Genomic DNA, 8,124 nt, shown 5'->3' with positions numbered 1-8,124 from the left:
CACACACACACACACACACACACACACACACACACACACACACACACACACACACACACACACACGGACTATGATTCAATTTAAACCCAAAGTTGCTGAAATAAAGATTATGGAAAATGAAGTTAGAAAGAAGAGAGTTTTAGATAGGGGGTGGTCAGGCCTTTACAAGAAGCCATTTTTAAACAAGTCTTCATAGATGAGACCTTGGCAAGTATGGACAGAGTCCAACTTTTGGTGACAATGACTAGCAAGGCAGGGTACTGCAGTGAGGAAAGTGTAGAGACAGCAGTAGTCTGTTCTTCAGTACTTTTTATAGACTGCTGATAGCAGCTGAGAAGTCATTTAAATGAGTGGCATTTATACAGGAGGGACATAAGTTTATGAAAGGCATTTACTTTTTTTGTGTGTTATGTGCCAATACTAGAAGTAATGGCTTAAACTTGGTGCTGTCCCTTACCAGGTGAACCACAGCTCTACTTCCAGCTTTTTCCTGACTACACAGAGATAAGAGTTGTCTCATACTTTCCTGCACCGGCTGGCTTCTAACCAGGATCCTCAGATATACCCTCTTGAGTAGGTAGGATTATAGGTGAGAGCCACCAGCGCTTAGCCATTTACATTGCTTTTAATGACTGACTAGGTGTTTATGACCTATACAGTGGAGTTAACTTGAACATACTTACCTTAGTAAAGGCAATTTATTTATTTTAATAGAGGCAACTGAGGCTCAGGGAAGATACAGTCATTGACTAAGTCACACAGTCTAATCCAGCCAAACATCAAAAGCCTGAGCTAACTCCTACTACACTAAGCAGATGACCCTTCTGGCTAATTCACTTACCAATTCAGCCCCATTGAGTCAAAAATGCACTGACTTCACAAATGTCCTCCTGAAACAAACAAAAAAAAGTGCTATTAAATAGTATATTTATACAGTTTTGTGGTAAAATTTCTCCAAGGGGTCACATTTTTGTACGTTTTTAAAAATAACAACAGATTGGTTGAAATACAGTACTACATCTAATTTACTTACTTAAAGGCCACGTCTTGGGTGAGAGGTGTGACTCAAGAAAGCACTTATTTAGCAAATTTAATCCTCTGAGTTCAAACCTCAATAGAGAGGGCAGGATGGGAGAAGGACAACTCTCTCATAAAAATACTTTCTTTTTAGCAATTCTGGAGGCTTGAACTTAGGTCTTTGTGCTTTCCAGGGAGGTACATTACCAGTGTACAATGCCTCTGGTCCCATTTGCTTTTATGAAAGATGGTGTTTCCCCATTATCACCTCCCACCCACAGCTGGGATGGTAAATACACACTATACCAAATGCACTCTCTTTTAAAAACATAATCATATATATTTTGGGGAGAGGGGGAGGCTGGTCATAGGGCCTAAACTCAGCTCTTCAGCTCAAGGCTAGCACTCTACCACTTGAGCCACATCATCACTTCCAGCTTTTTCTGCTTATGTGGTGCTGAGGAATTGAACCCAAGACCTCATGCATGCAAGGCAAGTGCTCTACCACTGAGCCACCTTCCCAGCCCCAATTTTATATTTCTTAAAGGTGTTTTACAGAGGGGTTATCATTTCCTAAGTGATAAGTACATTTCTTTTTGGGGATGGTGTCACCTTTTCCTTCGCTTTCCTCTAGTTCTCCTCCATTTCTGCCCACAAGTTACATAGTACATTTTCCACATAGTGAATAATGAATAGTATGATTGCATTTGTTCATCCTCCCTCCTCTTCTGTGCCCTCTTAAAAAAAAAAAAGAAAAAAGAAAAAGCAAACACCACCACCACTAATACCATCACCACCACCAAGCCCATTCTTTTTGGTTAAGACAGGGTCTCATTTTGTTCAAAACCCAATCCTCCAAATCTCTACCTCCTGAATACAGGCATAAAAACAACTCATGAATTGAAAGTTTTCAAACTCAAGCTATCCTGGCCCACAGTTGGTGTAAATGATTTTTCTCAAGTCTATTTAGCTTCTCTATTAGCTATTAGCTATTCTCTATTAGCCTGTTAGCTTCTTTAGCTGCTTCATTCATTTCATCACCTAACAGGATGGGCAGAAAACTAGAACCTTAAGCAATAGCTACACTGCAGAGAAAAATGACTTTTACAGAACTAGTGAGCCTTTCTCTTGCCTTTGGTTTTTACCTCTAAATCTCATCCATCCAAGTTTGGTAGGGACTTCTCAATGTAAACTAGGTCAATTGTAATGCTTATAAACTTTATCAAAGAAGAAGTATATTATTTTTGTAAATTTATTTTTAGAAATAGTATAAATGAATTGTAATTTCCTTAATTGTCCTGCTAGTGTAATCTTAATACTATTAAACCATATATGAAACTACTTTTCTTCTTCCCACGATATATGTTTCAGAAATTTATGTATTTCTAACAATAGTATATGGTGCCACTTGGAGAGTTGCAAATATTTTTCTTCCCATTGATCCAAATTATACTAAAGCTGAAAGATACTCCTCAGAATTTCTGGCACAAAATTAGGGCTGTTACTGATTTTTCATCACTTTGATAAAGTTTTATGTACTACTTTTGCTTTAAAATTATTATTACTGGGGCTGGGAATGTGGCTTGGTAGTAGAGTGCTAGCATTCAGCAAAGGAAGCTCAGGGACAGAGCCCAGGACTTGAGCTCAAGCCCCAGGACTGGTAAATAAAATAAAATAAAATAAAATAAAAATAATTATTACTGGCTTGGACTGGGATATAGCTCCAGTGGCAAAGCGCTTGCCTAGAAAGTACAACATCCCAGGTTCAATTCTCAGTACCAAAAAGAAAACACACACACACACACAAAAAATACAGTTAAATAAAGTTTTACCATTGCTAATTCATTACCCTATATTCTTTAGGGAGGAGGTTAAGACTGAAGGCTAATATATAATAGACTTAAGCCTGTATTTAATTTCTGGAGAACTATTTACTTTGAATAAAAATAGATGCATCCAGGTTCAAATATACTGTGAAATGGGAAAGAATTTGGTTTTACCCAGATTAGATTTTGAACTAGTATCTTGGTATTTCATAAAATTTGTCACTTTTTTTGGGGGGGGGAGGTCGGTCATGGGGCTTTAACTCTGGGCTTGGGCGCTGTCCCTGCCCTCTTCAGCTCAAGGCAAGTGTTCTACCGCTTGAGCAACAGCGCCACTTCCAGTTTTCTAGTGGTTTATTGGAAATAAGAGTCTCACGGACTTTCCTGCCTGGGCTGGCTTTGAACCGTGATCCTCAGATCTCAGCCTCCTGAGTAGCTAGGATTACAGGCGTGAGCCACCAGTGCCCAGCCCAAGTATCTACTCTTAATAGATAAAAACTTGAGATCCTTGTAGGAGGGTGTGGGGAGGGCACAGAATCTGAGGAAGAAGAGTGAAAAGTGCAGCAGTGGGGCACACTGGACATTGATGAAAGTGAACTATACAACTCGTGGGAGGAGATGGGAGGGAGGGAATGTTGAGAATGAGGGAACAGATGAAAGGAAATGTACTTATTCCCTGATGCATATAAATGTAATCCCTCTGTATATATCACCTCTATAACAGTAAATTACTTTTTTTAAATCTTGAGCTCCTGAGCTTAGTACCAAACCAAAAAAACCTGAATCCTGAAAATTTTTTAAAGGAATAAATCGTATTGAGCTTTTGTATTCAAGACTAGTTAGTGCTCTACCACTTGAGCCACAGATCTACTTTCTAACCTTTTGGTGGTTAATTGGAGATAAGAGTTTCACAGACTTTCCTTCAATGGCTAGCTTCAAACTGTGATCCTCATCTCAGCCTCCTGAGTAACTAGAGATAGTGGCTGAGTAACTAGAATTAGCCCTTTGCATGGTGGTTCTTGCCTATAACTAGCATTCAGGTAGCTGAGGCAAACAGATGAGATCAAGACCACCCCAAACTACAATCTTTAAAAGAAAAACAAAACAGTAAATGGCCCTTTAAGAATCACTCTAAAAGGAACCTGAGATCTGAGAATCACTGCTCAACGCCAGCCTGGGCAGGAAAGTCCCTGAAACTCTTATCTCCAATAAATCAGCAGAAAACCAGAAGTGGTGCTGTGGCTCAAGTGGTAGAGCACTAGTCTTGAGCCGAAGAGCTGAAGCACAGCACCCAGACCCAGAGTTCATGCCCCATAACAAACAAACCAAAAAAAAATCCTCTACAGTAACAATGTTACTCAAATTATTGTAGTTTGTTTCAAGGTTGGCTGAATTTGGCAGGTACTCTACCATTTAAGCAGGGTCTCTAGCCTTTTTGCCCAATTACTGATGAAGATGAGGTCTCATACTTTTGCCCAGGATAGGCTTCAACTGAGATCCTTCTTATCTCAGCTTCCTGAGTTGCTAACATTACAGAAATGAGCCACAGGTATTGAGCTTTCAGAAATTCTAGCTGGGCCCAGGTGGCTCACACCTATAATCTTAGCTACTCAGGAGGCTGAGATCTGAGGATAGCAGTTCAAAGCCAGCTTGGGCAATAAACTCCATGAGATTCTTATCTGCAATTAACGACCAAAAACTAGAAGGATTTTGTGGCTCAAAGTGGTAGAGTGCTAGCCTTGAGCAAAAGAGCTCAGGGACAGAGCTCAGGCCCTGAGTTCAAGCCCCATGATTAGAAAAAAAATATTTGAATAAAATTTACCAGTTTTTATCTGTTGGCTTTTTTTTTTTTTAAATTTAAACACTGCCAGAGCTATCATTTGTAATTCACAGACTACAGTTCTTAAAGCCAGGCTATACCTATAGTCTTAGCTATTCTGGAGGCTGACAAAGAAAGACTGCCTAAGCCCAGTTAACAACCAGTTTGGGCAAAATAGTAAGACTCCATCTGAAAATATGAAATTTAAAGCCAGGTACCAGGGGATGATGCCTTTAATCTTAGCTACAAGAGAAGGATCTAGTTCAAAGACAGCCCAGGCAGAAAAGTCCAGAGACTTTTACCTCCAATTAACAAGAAAAATGCTGGCTGTGAGGCACAATAGAGTACCTGCTGAGCAAATGTGAATAAATAAATTTAATAAGATTTAATAAAGAAATTTATAAGTAAATAAATTTAATAAATAAGATGGAACTCACAAAGCAAGCAGAAAAAGTCCTGTTTGTAACAGTAAGTTCACCCTAGCAATAAAATTTCTTAATAGAGAAGAATCTGAAATAATTATGCTTTCTAAAGGTTCAGAATAATATGGTTAGTATTGTTAATGAGATAAATTTAATTCACTTGTTTCTTGTTGAAGGTAAAATTACCATTTCTCAATTTCAAAACCAAAGGGAACAGTTTAATGTATTAGTCTAAGGAAATGAGCAGCATTCAAAAGAGAAGCTTATTCTATACTGAAATCATGAAAATACTTATATAACAGATGGCTGTGTAACTAAAGGAAAAAGGTTGTATTGCATGACATTATCATGAGCTGATATAAACATAGCCACTTTGGATACCACACTAAGTTAAGGACACTAACACTACACTTTTCAGCTAAAAGCCTGATCAAAGATCTAACACGTTATTTGGGAAGGTCACATGTGTGGTGTAATCCCAGTTCTGAGGAGTCAGAGGAAGGAAGATCAAGTTCCAGGACAGCATAGGCTACATAGTAAGACTTTCTCTTAAAACAAACAGCTGAGGCTGTTTGTTTTTTTGTTTGTTTCCTAGCTACTCAATCTAGAGGCTGAGCTCTGAGGATCTCGGTTTGAAGCCAGCCCAGGCAATTAATCAGCAGAAAACTCAAAGTGGAACTGTGGCTCAAAGTGGTAGAGTGCTAGCCTTGGGCAAAAGAGCTCAGGGATAGTGCCTAGGCCCTGATTTCAAGCCCCATGGCCAAACAAACAAACAAAAAATGAATGTTAGTAAAGCTTTATAATTAGAGATGACTATATGATTAAACTTTGCAAGGCAAGCCAGCCAGTGGGATGGAGGAGGAAGGAAAGCTGGGGTTACCAGTGACTTTACACATAAGCCAGATTCATATGTCAAAACAGAACCAGGTAATTTGAGGGAATGGATGGATTTGAAACAGATGAGGGAGAATAATGAAAGGGGTGACAATGATCAAGATGTACTGCACCCACTGACATGTTCAGTTTTTTTTCTTTTTTTTTTTTTTTGTGCCAGTACTAGGGCTTGAACTCAAGACCTGAGTACTTTCTTTTTTCTAGTCCTGAAGCTTGAAATCAGGTCCTAGGCACTGTGCTCAAGGCTAACACTCTACCACTTGAGCCACAGCACCACTTCCAGCTTTTTTCTGTTTATGTGGTACTGAGGAATTGGACCCAGGACCTCATGCATGCTAGGTAAGCACTCTGCCACTAAGTTACATCCCCAGGCCTTTAATTTTTTGTTGTTGTTGGTGGTGGTGGTGGTGGTGGTAGTGGTGGGGCTTCAACTCTGGGCCTAGGCATTGTCACTCAGCTCTTCAGCTCAAGGCTAATTAATGCTCTAACCACTTGAGCCACAATGCCACTTCTGGTTTTCTGGTGGTTTATTGGAGAGAAGAGTCTCACAGGCTTTCCTGCCCATGCTGGCTTTGAACCATGATGCTCAGATCTCAGCCTCCTGAGTAGCTGGGATTTCAGGCTTGAGCCAACAGTGCTCAGGACCCCTTGAATTTTTTTTTTGGGGGTCCGGTCATGGGGCCTGAACTCTGGGCCTGGGCGCTGTCCCTCAGCTCTTCAGCTCAAAGCTAGCACTCTACCACTGGAGCCACAGCACCACTTCCGGCTTTTTCTGTTTATGTGGTGCTGAGGAATTGAACCCAGGGCCTCATGCTTGCAAGGCATGCACTCTACCGCTGAGCTACCTTCCCAGCCCCCCCCTTGAATTTTTTTTAAGCCTGAATTTTCTTTCAGTATTTCCCACTAAGCTACTGATAAACATCACAAGGCAGGAATAAATCTTGTAAAAGAAACTACTAGGCTCTAATTTGATCTTATGGAGCACTTTACTGTATTTTCCTTTTTTGATGAAATTATCATAAGATTCTTTCCTTTCTGCAATCCTTATTCTACAACCTATTTTTCACTGTTGAGCAGCATGTAAGACTTATTTTAACATGTACACATTTCTTAGTTGTATGCATGAACTAGTCAAATGTGCCCAAGGGCTGAGCCTTTTTGTTTTCAGGCACATACTATATACTCACATGAAACACTCAAAATAAGTTTTTAAAGTGACTTGGCTAGTTCAAAGTCTAAGACTGAACTTGCTTGTTATAATCAAAGCAATGTAAAATGCATGTTTTAAATCCTCCTCTTGAAAGAGTTTCCACTGCTCCACTGTGAGGTATTTATTGGTAGCTTGAAGAGTGGCTGCTCAAGAGCTGCTACAGCACTGAATCACTACGAGTACTACCAATACTACTCTGCTTTTACTTAGCATTTGTCTAATCTGAAGGAATTATTCATTAATCAAAGACTATATTTAAACACAAAGAAAGACAGCTTCACTCAACTGGCTAGAATGTTTGAAGTTATATTTAATTCCCTCTTTCCTTTAAAGGATCATTGTTCTTCTCTTCCTTCATAATTTTAATAGAAATGTGAGGGGCACATTTCTTCTAGTATTCCTATAACAAAGTCAATCTTTTCCCCGATTTTATTATTCTCTGCATTTGGCGAGCGCTCTACCACTTGAGCTACAGCACCACTTCCGGTTTTCTAGTGGTTTATTGGAGAGAGGAGTCTCACAGTCTTTCCTGCCCGGGCTGGCTTTGAACCGCAATTCTCAGATCTCAGCCTCCTGAGTAGCTAGGATTACAGGCATGAGCCACCGGCGCCCGGCTAAAAGCTGAATACTCTTAAGACTAAGACATTTGTCACGCTATAGAACAATGACAAGTACAGCATCTACAAATTTATTAGGTCCTAATGTGGCAGGAACTCTTTTAATGCCTAAGAGACAGGAATATTTTACAATCTTCTTTATATTACAGATGAGGAAAAGAGTGAGCATGAAACTCACAAAACTGGGCTGGGAAGGTGGCTCAGTGGTACAGTGCTTGCCTTGCATGCATGAGGCCTGGGTTCGATTCCTCAGCACCACATAAGCAAAAAAGAAAAAAGCCAGAAGTGGTGCTGTGGCTCAAGTGGTAGAGCGCTAGCCTTG

The 8,124-nt window shown here is 40.0% G+C and overlaps 1 protein-coding gene across 2 annotated transcripts in view; it reads right to left on the bottom strand.

The window, feature by feature from the left end:
• Positions 1–8,124, bottom strand: part of Csnk1g1 (casein kinase 1, gamma 1) — a 163,771-nt gene that overhangs the window by 121,209 nt on the left and 34,438 nt on the right. For both annotated transcript variants that reach the window (XM_013010224.1, XM_013010223.1), the window contains exon 2: positions 842–890. The gene's annotated coding sequence lies outside the window, so the exon portion shown is untranslated. The remainder of the gene's footprint in view (positions 1–841; positions 891–8,124) is intronic.

Source organism: Dipodomys ordii, unplaced genomic scaffold (assembly GCF_000151885.1).
Source record: "Dipodomys ordii isolate 6190 unplaced genomic scaffold, Dord_2.0 Scaffold11, whole genome shotgun sequence".
In the NCBI taxonomy this organism is placed as follows: Eukaryota; Metazoa; Chordata; class Mammalia; order Rodentia; family Heteromyidae; genus Dipodomys; species Dipodomys ordii.
Note: the sequence above shows the minus strand (reverse complement) of the source record. Positions and strands in the feature narration are given on the sequence as shown.